Raw genomic sequence first — 15,189 nt, forward strand, 5'->3', positions numbered from 1 at the left:
ATAAGGGAACTGTGGGACGGAATTTCAAACTCCTTACGTACAGCTGCAACCGAAACCATTGGTTTTCGGAAGATTCAAAAGAACAGCTAGTATGACGAGGAGTGCCCTTTCATAGCGGAGCTAAACCAGACTGCCCACCTCGCATCGTTACAACACGTGCGGGATGGGATAGACACCGAGAGTTGAAGAGGGAAGCAAGAATTTGTAGACAGAAAAAGAAAGAAGACGAAATGGCGTGAGTATGAAGAGCTTGATAAGCTGGCCGACAGGGGTAATGCTCGAAAATTCTACGAAAAATGCGGTGGCTAACAGATTTTTTCAAGTCCGGAGCATACTATTGTAGAAGCCCCGATACCCGATGCGGAGAGCATATTAAAATTATGGAGGGAACACTTCTCCAGCCTGCTGAACAGCAATGAAAGCATAACGCAAGGAGAAGGCGGGCCCAATTTCCCAATCGATGACGATGGAGCAGACGTTCCATTTCCCAATTATTAAGAAGTTCGAATAGCATAGAACAGCTTCTTTGTAAAGTATGGTCCGACGAAAGCATTTCCATATCTTTATATCACCGGCCTCAATACCCACACCGTTAGTTATGCTTTCTCCAGACTGGAAAAGGAAGAAAAGAAAATGGGTTTGGCAATGAACGAGGATAAGACGAAATATCTCCTGTCATCAAACAAACAGTCGTCGCACTTGCGGCTTGGCTCCCACGTCACTGTTAACAGTCATAACTTTGAAGTCGTAGATAATTTCGTCTATCTTGGAGCCAAACCACCACCAAAGTTAGCCTGGAAATTCGGCGCAGGATAACTCTTGCCAACAGGTGTTACTTCGGACTGAGTAGGCAATTGAAAAGTAATGTCCTCTCTTAACGAACAAAAACCAAACTCCATAAGTCACTCATTATTCCCGTCCTACTATATGGTGCAGAGGCTTGCACGATGTCAACAACGGATGAGTCGACGTTGCGAGTTTTCGAGAGAAAGGTTCTGTGAAAGATTTATGGTCCTTTGCGCATTGGCCATGGCAAATATCGCAATCGTATAAGATATGCGATGACATTGACATAGTTCAACGAATTAAAAGACAGTGGCTACGCTGGCTAGGTCATGTCGTCCAAATGGACGAAAACACTCCAKCTCTGAGAGTATTCGACGTAGTACCCGCCGTGGGATGCAGAGGAAGAGGAAGACCTCTACTCCGCTCGAAGGATCATTTGGAGTAGGACCGGGCTTCGCTTTGAATCTTCAGTTGGCGCCTCTTTGCGAAAAGAAGAAACGATTGACGCCAATAAAAAAGAAGAATTTTAGTATTATACTATCGAAGGAGTATTGTGTGGGTACTTATTTCGATATTACAATAGATACTTTGAACAAAGAGTTCGAGTCGCTGTCAAAACCTTTTATCACAGTAGCATATGTTGAAAGTACTTCTTGACAACAATCGCAATATTTCTATGTATATAATAGGTTGTCAAAAAAGTATTGTGGTATTTTTATTGATTTTTCAATTGTTCATAAAATTTTTTTTTTGATGACTCATGCCCAGCTCTTGACCGATGCTAGGGCTGCTACTATGCCGGCCTCTTTCGACCAACTCAGCGATTTTATCGCAATTTTCGACGACAGGCCTTCCGGAGCGTGGCGCATCTTCGACCACCTCTACACCAGAACGAAAACGTTGAAACCATCGTTGTGCGGTGGAAATGGAAACTGTATCGATTCCATAAACTGCACAAATTTTATTGGTGGCTTGAGATGCATTTTTGCCTTTATCGTAGTAGTACTGTAAAATATATTTTCTCTTTATTTTGCTCCATGTTTGCGACGCTATAACTCACGAAGACTTTTTTGACAACCTAATACAAGTACAAAATAATATCTGTTCAAGTGTTGTGGATGCAAGCATGAATAACTGTATGAAGCCAGGATACCATAGCACCCAGAAATCCCTTTTTTTTCTCTCGCAACAAAGTTGCTAAAGAGAGTATTATAGTTTTGTTCACATAACGGTTGTTTGTAAGTCCTAAAACTAAAAGAGTCAGATATAGGGTTATATATTCCAAAGCGATCAGGGTAACGAGTAGAGTTGAAATCTGGATGTCTGTCTGTCGGTCCGTCCGTCTGTCCGTCCATCCGTGCAAGATGTAACTTGAGTAAAAATTGAGATATCATGATGAAGCTTGGTACACGTATTTCTTGGTTTCATAAGAAGGTTAAGTTCGAAGATGGGCAAAATCGGCCCACTGCCACGCCCACAAGCTGGCGAAAACCGAAAACTTATAAAGTCTCATAACTGAGCCATAAATAAAGATATTAAAATGAAATTGGACACAAAGGACTTGGAAAAGTGGGGGGCCCCCTACTAACTTTTTTGTACATATCTCGAAAACTACTATAGTTATGTCAACCAAACTGCACAGTGTCGTTTCTTTTAGGTATTTCCATATACAGTTCACAAATGGAAGAAATCGGATAATAACCACACCCACCTCCCATACAAAGGTTATGTTGAAAATTACTGAAAGTGCGTTAACCGACTAACAAAAAACGTCAGAAACACTAAATTTTAGGGAAGAAATGTCAGAAGGAACCAGACCTTTTTTAAAAATTGAAAATGGGCGTGGGGTCGCCCACTTATGGACCAAAACCCATATCTCAGGAAGTACTCGACCGATTTCAATGAAATTCGGTATATAATATTTTCTTAACACCCTGATGACATGTACCAAATTATCACTTTATCATGCGAGAGTATAAAATGTTCGGTGGCACCCGAACTTAGCCCTTCCTTACTTGTTGTGTTAGTAATTATTCATTTGAAACACACAACTTTTATTTAACCTTCGTCCTATTGAACCTTGTTGCTACAGAATATAATATTTTTGTTTACCTAACGGTTGTTCGTATTACCAAAAACTGATCGAGATAGATATAGGGTTTATGTATATGATCAGTATGATGAAATGAGTTGAAATCAGGGTGACTGCCTGTCTGTCTTTCCGTCCTGCCTTGCAAGCTGTAACTTGAGTAAAATTAGGATATCTTGATTATACCTGGTATGAGAGTTCCTTGAAAAAAAGCTAAGCTGGAAAAAATTGGTTCCAAATATTCTAAGATATTGTTGTTTTCAAGTAGCCAGTAAAGTATTAAATTGAGAGGTCACATGATTCTTGAGCAACCTTGATTACCGTAACCACACCTTTTAAAAAAATATCATTTAGAGATAATTGCACTCGTACTCCTACTCGTACGCGGGGGCACATAGGAGAAGCACGCTGTTGACAGCTGTAACTTTGGTTTTAGTGATCAGATCTCTATTAAATTTGCAAGAAATAATCCTAAAAGGATATACTGTAAGAAAATGCAATAAGAAATATCGGGTTTTCCAACCCTGTACATATAATATAACGCCTTAGTAAAATTGAGAGAACGGGGTTTTCTTATAACAGCGCATCTTTGTGCTCAGAATGATTAAACTAACCCAGCTCTAATCGTTGCAGGTTGAAAGTTTATGAAATGTTAGGTTCCACCCGAACTTAGCACTTGCTTATTTGTTATATTTGGGTAACAAGTAGAGAAAATTAAATATTGAAAATTATTTTCTAAGTAATTTACATATAGTAATCTGTTTGAACTACCTCAATTACATATTAATTCCTAATGATATATTATTTGGTATGTACACTAAAGCAGTATTGTTTTATTTGTAAAAGACGGTGCTTGTGCAATCTAAAGAGTGTTCAATTCATTGGAACAAAGGTTTTGTAACTTAATCCCTAATTTGGTAAGTGGCATGTTCCGCCGTCAGGCACGTGTGTTTATTGCGTATTGAGTTGTATATATTAACTTTCTAATTAACGTTCGAAAGTGTAAGGGATTTACAAAGAGTTTTAAAAGCATATAGTATTAGTCTTTCCAAAATATTAAAAAAAAAAAAGCTCTTTCAAAAAACTTTGTAACTTAATGAAAAAGCCTGAACAATAAACATCTCATGCAGTATGGAAAAAACTGCTATTAGAAACATTAGAAATATTAAGCGTTTTTCTAACAGGGTATCTTCTCATAGCATGCGGCAGCTTATGACAGGGACAGGACAATTTTGAAATTTTATGCACTATAAAGGCGCGTTAATTGCCACTTATTAAACGTTAGTATTACTATTTGCTATTGTTATAGTTGCAGCAAGCTGGTTGAAGTATCAGTGCTTGCCAATAATATATGTATGTACAAATGTATGTGATACCAAGTAGAATATTATAAAAGGTTACGTATACGCAGTGCGGTATATGGATACGTCCTCTAAAATCTTAGCAACAAAATTTCTGTTTATAATGCGTCAAAGGTGCATATAAAAACTAGAACTACAATACAATGTCAAACTATTATTAATGGTCTTTCTATAGCAGAAAGCACGGTAGTTAAGAAACAGAGGTCCATTGAGTAGAATTGCTCTCTCGGTAAGAAGCCTCGTACTGGAACAGCAGCAACGTTTAACGAAATCGCTATATGGACTGACTCAATAGAACTTGGGGAGTACGATTGCGGAAATGAAGATAGAGCCATCTCCCACGATGAAGCGGGTCCCGACAGCTGTATCCGCGGCTTTTACGTAAATGGTCAAGGACATCTCTGGGCCACCCCCTAGGAGTGAGAAGTATAAGGAAGCCGTTGCCAGGGTTGGAGAGATCGATATTTGCTGATTATCGTGAGGAAGCAGTCCACAGCTCCTTTCAGCGCGAAAAGGGCGTTATCAGCCTTGGATTTGAGAGGGTGCCTGAACTCTATTATTTTAAAGGGTGCGGAGACAAACGGATTAGCAAAAAATCCAAACAAAACTGAGTTTGCTTCAGCCGGTTCAGGTATCATGGTAGCCAACTAGGAAAGAGTGAAGAAGACATCACTCTACTCTACAAAACCCTGGTTACGCCTATAATGTTTTATGAGGTGGTTGTCTGGTAGAGACAATTTCATTCGAAATACAAATATATGTTGATATTGAACATTAGACTTACATTGTTTATCCGGAAAGTAATAAGACTGATTCTCTTCCACCACGACTGTACTTCGGAGCGTGCGCGCACCGACTGCATTCGGAGGGCGTTACTAGCTTACGAACGAGCAGCTGGTCAGTTGTCTCCGAGCACCTGGAGAGTCAGGACAAACATTTTTGCGTGATTTGTTTCTGTGAGTAGTGCAAGCCGAAAATACACAGTTAGAGCAAAGGTACGGAGACGTTTGATATGATTAGGCAGGCTTACCTAGATATTGCTTTAGCAAGAAGTGGTGTGGCACTAGGCCTTTTTGGAGGGCCGGGAAGAGGTCACTGATGAAGACCGTGCTGGGAGACAATGTGACTTTTATTTTCCCAGATGTTAACTTTACCAAAATCTGTGCTTCATGACATTGGGACGGAGCACTTGAACATGCGCAAGGTGTGCACGAATATTATTCCAAAAGTGCGCACTGAAGACCAGAAATTGCGGCGAGTGACGAGTCATGGATCTTTGAATATGATCCTGAAGCAAAGAGACATTTTGAAACGACAGAGGGGATCATTCACCTCGGCTCTTAGGTTATTCCGGAAAATGCCTTCCGTATCGCCTTCAATGCTTGGAAATCGCGCTGGCATCGACGCAGAAGGAGCCTATTTTGGAAGCTTTTAAAGTATTGTAACGATTGGTTCAATGAATTTTCTTAAATTTTCTTAAATTGACTCAGTCCTATTACTTTTCGGACAAACCCCAAATACTTAGAATGTATCGACAATATTCCCCAAAAAAATTATATCATTTGAGATGACCAAAAAGAATAAATAGATTTAAATTGAGGTCTTTAACTTGACATAAGACCATTTGGCATTCCCCTTTGTCCCAAAGAATTTCAAATGCCTTGCTGGGTGCTAAAGAGGTGAATTGACTGTATTCGGATACAAGGACCCAAGAGCCTTAATCCTGCATCTACCGACTATTTGGCAATCTAGCATCAGGTGCTCGACGGTTTCCTTGATAAAATAGGTGCTTCTTGAGTTTGATCGAGAGGTTCATTATATTTTTAAATTTGGCGAGGTTTTAAAGCAACTTTGTCTGTTGTATTCCTTGTACTGTTGCCAATACTTCTCCCTCTCCACACTTTCTTCCTTGCGCAGCAATTTCTTAACAGTTTCAGAATGAACCGCTACACAGGCTTCAGGTGCTATCATTATCTTCTCAGCTGCAGAGCGGACAAACTAGGTAATCAGTATAATTTGGGCTATACCCTTGTGACCTGGCATCAGCCCTTCGATGCACTCCTGAACCAGTAGCTATTTAATCTCGTTTATAGAAAACCACCCCCTGTGCACCCGATACGCAGAAGCAGGTAAGTGTTTGCGGTTTCAATAGTTGAAGAGCTGCCGAAATCTGCGATGCGGTGCCCAAGCCACCGCTACATATATAATAATCAGTCTCCTGACCTATCCATCTGATAATTCTTGGTTTGTAGTCCGAGGTTTTCTCGGCAAGTCGATTGAATACCATGAGTGCTTTTGTAGCTTTCACCATAGCCAGGTCCAACCCTGACCTCCACCACGACCTCTTGTCGTGCCGATACGAATCCTAGTACCTCCTACAGTGGTTTCAGCTATGCTTGTGCGGGGTACGGTCACAATTCATCTGCTTAATAGCGCTGCCCGATGTCTTTTCTCGAATGCCTTTGCCACACTTTCATGGGACGCCCCTTCGATGTCGAGTAAGGCGCTTGGCATCACCTTTTCACCATCCAGTGAACTTTCAATTTCCGCAGCATTTGTTCCCCTACCTTCTCTCTAAGCATGCTGATTCGCATGGTCGGTTTGCAAGTTTCAGCGCCTTAATTTTATTTCGTGAGATATAAGTAGTATCTTCCACCTTATGAATGCCAGCCAAAAATATTAACAAAGTCCAATTATTTTTCAACTCTGAGAACGGTAATCGTTCCATTTTGAAGGAATTACAAGTTTTTGGTGAGCTTTGAAGCATAAAGCAAGTCTGAGAAGCTTTTCAGATATCTCTTTAAATATTAAGTTTAGTATTGAGTTCGTGGTTTCCTGTTTCCCAAAGTGTCCGAAGCGTGTAAGCAATACACAAGTTGAGTAGCCACCAGTTAAGTTCTGTGCCGTGGACACAAGTGAATGGACATAGTAAATATGCGTTTGTACAATCCCTTTTTTAGTCTTAACGCTATATTGACTCAAAATTAGAGATGCATCATAAATCGTGCTGACATTCCATTATTTAATTTTTCTCTTTTTTTTACTAAAATTACAATAAAACGTACGCAAGACACTCTTCTTCTGTTAGTGGCAGATATAAAATAATAGAAGTAAGGAAAAGCTAAGTTCGGCTGCAGCCCAATATATACGAAGCTCTCTTTCAACTAAAATGTATTTATGTAAATGTGGGTTAGAAATTCGAAGTTATTATTAGCTAAAATCAGAACCGATTACTTTAAAACCAAGCAGACTGATAGGAAATTAATTAACTGGCGACGTGGCAGCTCGAGGAAGGTAAGAACTGATTCCATCAGTATGGCGTGTATAGCCGTTCGGATGTTCATCACTTCTGCACTTGCAGTGCTCTAATATTTTAACTGCTAACTCAAACTTTACCAAATTTGAAGTTGGTTCTTTGCTGAAAGTACAGAAAACATATCGTCTTCTAAAATTCAAATTTTATACGCATAAGTACATATGACCAAAATGTTTAGGCTCTGCTATCAGATATAACATAGTTATAAGCAAAATTTAAATCTTGATTCAATGCAAGTAGCCTCTATTTTATATCGTTTTTTATTTCTTTGTCATATCCGAAAGTGTTATTACGTTATTTTGCACTTCAGCTGATGATATGTAGATTCACGCTTGTTTTATTTTCCTTTTTAGTCAAAATTACATAATTTTATTTTGTAATTTATAAAAAGAAGCTTAATCGCGTTTTCTCCAAGCAAATTGGTTAATAGTTTAAGGAAGTCATCCCATGTGTGTTTTTTTATTTTTATTTTATTTTTTTTTTGGATTTTTTTCTACGACCAGTAAACAAATAAAGCTTAAGATTTATTGCCATTTATGAACATATATTTCGACAGTATAAATATTGTGTATGTTGCATTGTTTTGAACACTACTGCCTCGAAAAATTGGGGCGCACTTCTGTCACGCTTCTTGCTGATTGGCTTATGTGAAACAAAAAAAATTTGCTGAGTTTTAATATGCAAGCGTAAGTGTATGAAATGAAGTATTATCAAATGAATATACCAAATTGGACTTCCGGTAGACATTTAAAAAAACTGCGAACTTTGCTCTCTTTCTTTTTGAGTTACATATAATGGAACATTGCATGCGTTTATATGTGCTGAGTATACTCTTCAAATTTCATATAATTTGGCCAAGCCGTTTTTGAAATGCGATGCAAGAAAGTTTGAAAAACTGAGTTTTGAGAAAAACGCATTCAAAGTTTCAAGTTCGCCACTCAGCACTCTGTACAGATTTTTCTTCCAATTACTGCATCCATGAAACGACTTTTAATTTCAAAATTCGCTTTATTACTACGTTTTTTAGACATTTTGTAAAGTCAATTTATGAAAAAAAAATCGATTTTTTAAACCCATCATATGGAATGACCCTCTTAATCTTTAGCAGAATTTAAAAAATAGAAAGGTAAAAATATGGAATCGTATCGGAAAGAGTACAAAGAATCGGGGAAGGATCGGCCAAAAATGGCCAATGCCGATTCCCATTTACTAGGCCAATAATGGCCGACGCCAATTAATCGGTCTCACACTAGAATATACTGCATATTTTGATTAATATGTCTTCTACATACATTGTCTATAAGGTGCTACAAATAACTGCCAGGTGCACAAAACTTGTACTCCTTGTGAGGCATGTTGCCATGTGAATGTAGATTATATGAAAGTGTGTGTGGAAATAGTTTCAGCCAATCTCTTCGGGTTCTCGCAATGGTGCTATTTGTCAACTATAAAGCAATGTCCTTTTGCCGGCATGCCGAGCGAAATACCAAACTTGTTTTCTACAATTCCTTATTTTCCAACGATTCTTTTGTAAAATATACACAACGCATAAATATACATGGTTTAGATACGTGGATAAGTGTGTGCATGTCTATGCCTTAAATGCGTCCACATTCCACTTTAGATGTTGTTGCAAATTATGTGTTTGTTGTTATTCCAGTTAGTTGGCTGGTTACACAATCATACTCATTCGATGACAAGCAGCAGCCATTCATTTACACATATATACATATGTACATATATAGCTTTATACTCGTTAAACAGCATATATACATACATATCTATTCCGTACATTTGCATAAAAATTTACATAAAATGCAATGACAGCGCAAAAGTACCACGACGCTGAAGCGATGAAAAACTAAAATATGGAAAATGACAACATAACAGTTGCTGTCCGTTAGTCGCCGCACCCATGCTACAAGTCACCGCCACGGGTGCGAGTACAAGCTTGTGGCTGCTCGCCGGCAATGCCTTCAATTCGATTTAGTGCAAGGTAAGAGAAACGATATTTGAAAGGCAGACAAGAGCGGCAAAAGCGATTTAGTGATGCAAAAATATTTCAACGGAAGTCCCTTCAGCTTACTTTTGTGCGTCATTGGGGATCTCCTGTTAATAATGCGGTTGCCGTTCGAGTTGAGCAACTGTTGCCGCAGTCACAGCTTGTTTCATCCGAGTGCCTTCCTAGCTCAGAGCCGCCACATAAAGCTTCGCATGGGTTGTATTTAGGCGTGAATATACAAAGGGTTTGAACATAGTGCCGGAAGTTTTGCATTAAAGAAGAATCCAGCCAGACTCAAGGGTCAAGAATAATATCGAGCTATCAAACAAAATTTATTAGTATCTTCCCCTGCTTTCGTTCAGGAAGGGACGAACCAATGTAGTATAAAATCAAACCCACCTCACAACAAAAAAACAAAAACTGTTACCTTTGGTTACACTGAAGTTAAATACCCAGTACATGTTCGTTCCTTATAGCAGCTACATCTATTATATAACTAAATCTGGAAACTTAATGAGATAACGACTTGCATTCAACCGAAAACGTTTTGCTAGTTCTTCCTCGTTTGTTTCATATAAATAATCTTCAATTCGACCTAAGTTTAACTAATAATGGAAAAAGTGTTTTATTTCTATTTTGATCGGGCATTTTGAATGACATACTATACATACATATATCAGGTCCAATCTGAAAATTTGTTCGGAGATTTTGGCGAGGTCATGGGTCGCAATCTACATCCAATTTCGGAAAGATATCTTGTCAAATAATCTGTACATGTGCTTGATTTTGAACGATAAAATCGTATTGCAGTTATTACCTATTTTGTGTTGGCGGTACCGACAAATGAACAGCCTTTTCTAGTGAATGTGGGGTGTGTGAAATTTTAGATCGATATCTTAAAAACTAATGGACCGATTCGCCTATATAGACGCATAGGGATAGCAGGACACAACTAAATCGGATCAGCTTGTGTCTCCGATAATTACTATTTTTATTTTCTAGGATTTCTGACGTTTTCTTTTGTGAGCTACAAATTTCAGGCTTGTGACCAAACCTGTTCGGGGTATAAAAACACATCAAGCTTAGTCTTCAGCTCTCAAGAAATGTAAAAACTTCATATAAAAAAAAAAAAAAAAACAAAAAAAAAAAAAAAAAAAAAAAAAAAATAAAAAAAAAAAAAAAAAAAAAACGCTTAAGAAACGGTCAAATAACTTTCCTGCGATAAATTCATATATGCAGCTCTAACTACATAGTACTAGTAGTAAATAATAAATAAATAAATAGTTTTTAATACATTTTTTCAATAAAATGCGAATATGTCAAACCTGGTTTTGAGAAGAAACATGAAATCAACAATTGTTTCTTCCAGGAAATTCAGAGTAAATCGTTAAAATCATCCTAACTTAGTTAAAATCATTATTATAAAGTATATTTCTTTTCGAAATGTTGTATAAAACTTAACTAAATACATATAAAGCACAAAGTATATTTTCTTTCGTTTATTCTCTCTTGCTCTTATATTGTGGATCATTCACAATACTTGAAGAAATAATGTATTTTTTTTTCTTGAGCAATTATTTGAGAGATGGATACCAACCTTTACACAAAAGGAGCTTTATAACTTTTTCGGCAAACTATTGACATTTCGATCCACTTCTTATTTCGAAAATCGGTGATATCAAAATTGTTAAATTTTTTCTTCCATCCGACATCAGGCACTTTTTACTTATTGATTTTCCTTGCTGCTGTCATACTTCTAAGCACTTGTCATTCCAATACATGTTGTAGCTTATGCTGAGTTGTGTCTTAGCTATACGATAATTTATTTATATATTTTTGTTTACCACCAGCTTATTGCGTGAAGATAAAGCAAAAAGTGTGGAACTTGAAAGGAAAGTTACTCACTACTTTGGCAATGACGCCACCGTCTTGCTTGTTTTACTAGAGATTATTTTTTCAAGGAAAACTCCGAACCGCGCGAGTTATGCAAATATTTGAAAAAATAATTATACCTTTTTGGTTGCGCTTACACTGTAATAGCCGAGTTAATAACAGCGCGCCAGTCTTTTTTCTTTTCACTATTTCACTATATAGCAGGGCGAGAATGATGAGGGTTAGCTCATCGTTCCATGGAATACGATATTCGGCGTGTCCAATGCGCAAAGGATCATTAATCTTTCACAGAACCTTTCTCTCGAAAACTCGTAACGTCGACTCATCAGATGTTGTCATATATGAATATAAAGTTCATAAGTGGTTGTTGCACTCAACAAGTTATTAAATTTATTGTATTTTGATGCCATTGAAAATATACTCATTTCCATAATTCTATCCTTATATTAAACAATTTTACGTAAATCATCAATCACTAAATTGGTAGACTAACTTTTTTAGTTAATATATTTGTTTACTTATTATTATTTTTTAAATATTTTGAGTCCAAAATATACTAAAAATTATTATTAATTATCTCGTTTATAACTGTAAATAGATATTATATTTAGAAACTCTACTTAGAATTGGTTAAAATATCTGTTGTCTTTCCTTTTCATAATTTTTTGTAAACATAATAGTTTAATTAGCGGATATCATGCTAACGGCGATCACTGTCAACGGTTATGCCCTTATGACCCAAAAACAAGCATGCATAGGAAAACCAATTATTTCGCAAGTCATATCATAGCAATTAAGAAAAGGCCGCCCACGCCAACTCCGAGCACCACACGATTGTAGTTAATTTAGTTGTGATATGTGCACCTGTGTGTTGGCTTATACATTTGTGTAGGCAAGTCGCAATCGCTTCAGAGCACTAAAATAATATTTATGTTTATGCATGTACGTGAATAAATACATATAGTATTCGCATCTAATATTAGACATTATCTATAAATTTGAAAATATGATTTTATGAATCGAAAACAAAAATTTTCATTTCTATTCATTGACTTTCAATATTATTGCAATTTAGCATTTCCTTTCTAGTTAATTTTATTTTAATGTGCACTCGGAACTTAATCTATATTAGTGAGTATTCCTGTTCCTGATTTAGTTTACATCGGCAAACCACTACTTCATATACTTCGATAGCTGCCGAACGCGCGTCATTCATTAGAATGAGTTTATGTGATTGTAAATTTCTGAGTCATACAAGAAATATATTCGCGTACAACTTGCATGTCAAAATGCTATTGTTGTCACATTTGAATCTCTAGTTGCAGATAACTGTAAATTGTGCATTGTGGTTTACTCGAGTGGCAGACAGCGGAGAAGTGAACTATCACTTAATTTCCATCACTAAATGTCTGTGCTGAATGGCCAATCAGAACGCGCAAACAATTATTCAGACTTTTGCAAATGTGTTGTTATGGTGTTGAAAGTGTATAAGATGATTCAAAAACAAGTTATAGGACCTTTTTAAGCTTTAGAAAACACAATGTTAAGTGGTATTTCTAATAGCATGTACAGTATTTTGTTTTTCTTAGTTCATGTTTATTGGGGAGTGGAACGCTTAACTTATACTGGCTCATGCAGTGGACACCGGATTGCGCGGAGCTAGATCTCAGGCGAACTTTAAGCTGCCGGCATACTCCATATGTTTCATAAAGAAGTCTAATATTTTTCTAGACCAAATGGAATTAAATCACGAACATTTTCATGCGATTACTTTCCTCGATGTGGATTTACTCATTAAGAGTGTATAGATACGTTAAATTCTTGACGATGAAGCTCCATCAACGACCAGTGTTTGTCGATGCTGTGATGAGTTCACTCCAAGGCGATTTTCGGGAAGATAGTCCAAAATCAGTTGTTGTTCCTGAAATGATTGACGCCGTATGCAAACTGATATTGCAAGATCCTCACGAGACCCATCCTCGGGAGATTGAGACATCTAATATACATTAAAAAATGCATGAACATTTGACTGCAAACAAAAATATCTTTACGTTGAATCGCACTCAATTTGTCAATCGCTCAAAGAGGGGTCGTGTCAATTGGTCGAAAGAATGTTAACAAATAGCGGTGCTTAGAGACACGTCAATGACATCGTGACTGGTGGTGAATCGTAGATTTACACGTAGGAGATCAAAACTGGGGTTTTCAAGATGTACTTGCAAATTGTTGCCTGATACAACACAAAATAGTAAATTTTCAGTGCAACACAACCATTTCTTTGTCGGTTGTATATTAGGAAAACCAACCGCCGAAGTGAGATCACTCTTTGGGGAAGATATTTAGTCGGGCATTAGTAAATGATACATTGTATCAAGACGTGAAAATATGCTTCCAGTTTAGATAATGTATGGAATTCGAACGGATAAAGGATGAAATAGTGGCACGATTTTTAGAAATAAATTTTCTGATACCATCGACGAAGCAGATAAAACGGTTGCTCTATCTGTAAATACTAACACCATGCAATTCCAAAAGTAGTGATACATAGTGATTATTCTTAACCCCTTACATGTTTTCATAGTAGATTGGACTAACAATCATCGTGTTTTGCAAACAGCGGCAAAATAGCAAAGCGTGTCCAGGATTAATTAAAAAGGATACTGTGTGGAATGATGAAAATTCTTCAATGAAACAAGGACGTCCTTAGTTTACTCGTTTATTACAGACAGCTTTGAACGATAGAATAACTCACTATGAATCTTCAAATTAATTTGACTATTTCAAAGTTTTCCAAGTTAATCATTATTTCCTGAAGAAGGGAAGCATGTCTTCCCTTTATCGGTAGGGGAGAGAGAGAGGGGAAATGAAATTAAGGATAACTTAGTGCTCTTAGTTACAATGTAGGGACGAACTATTTTTCTTTAATTTCTGTATTTAGAAAAATCCGTTATACAAGGTGAGTTCCAAAGTAAATTTATATCTCGATTCATGCGTTAGAATCTGCTACCTTTATCGATTGTCCACTGAGAATTTTACGACATTTCATTGATTAGAAGTAAAGTTATTGCGTTTTAAGTGTTTAGTGACGATCAACATGTGGGCCAATTAAAATCCGCGATCGCCGGAAATTCCATCGAAACTGTACGTGAATTCATCAAAAATTATTGAAATTCATGGAAATAAAATTGAACATCTCCAAAACATCGATTTATCGCTGACGAAAGGTGTGTGCAAGGTTTGTTCCGCACAAATTGACTGACGACCAAAATTGCACAGAATTAACATTCGGAGGATGATTATTTGACCAAAAATCACCTTTTAACCATTAACCACTCCCCCTGATTCACCTGATATGCCACCGTGCGATTTCTTCCTTTTCGGAAAAATAAATTTTTCCGTAAAAAAGAAGGCTTGCACCGGCATACTAGCAGCCATACCAACCAACGAGCTAAAACACTCGTTCGATATGCTTTTGGACCGTGCAGAAAGCTGCATTGAATCAAAAGGAGACTGATTTTGCTGAAAAAACTATTTTTTCTGTTTTTTTTTTAAGTCCTCTTTACTTTGGAACGCACCTTGTATTTCCTGATATTATATCATTTCTTTAAGTTTTAACTTGAACTTTAAATGGCTCAGGTGGACGGTAATAGTGTAGCACAAATATTTCGTTGTAAAGGTGACAATAGAGGAACTGAAAAAGTAATCCTCAGCTACCGAATGCGAGACTTTTAACATCCGAATG

The 15,189-nt window shown here is 37.1% G+C and overlaps 1 protein-coding gene across 1 annotated transcript in view; it reads right to left on the bottom strand.

The window, feature by feature from the left end:
• Positions 1–15,189, bottom strand: part of LOC108978354 (adenylate cyclase type 8) — a gene marked incomplete in the record, with an annotated part of 140,871 nt that overhangs the window by 80,410 nt on the left and 45,272 nt on the right.

The sequence above is a fragment of the Bactrocera latifrons genome, unplaced genomic scaffold, assembly GCF_001853355.1.
Source record: "Bactrocera latifrons isolate USDA-ARS-PBARC rearing strain unplaced genomic scaffold, ASM185335v1 scaffold_120, whole genome shotgun sequence".
NCBI classification, from domain to species: domain Eukaryota; kingdom Metazoa; phylum Arthropoda; class Insecta; order Diptera; family Tephritidae; genus Bactrocera; species Bactrocera latifrons.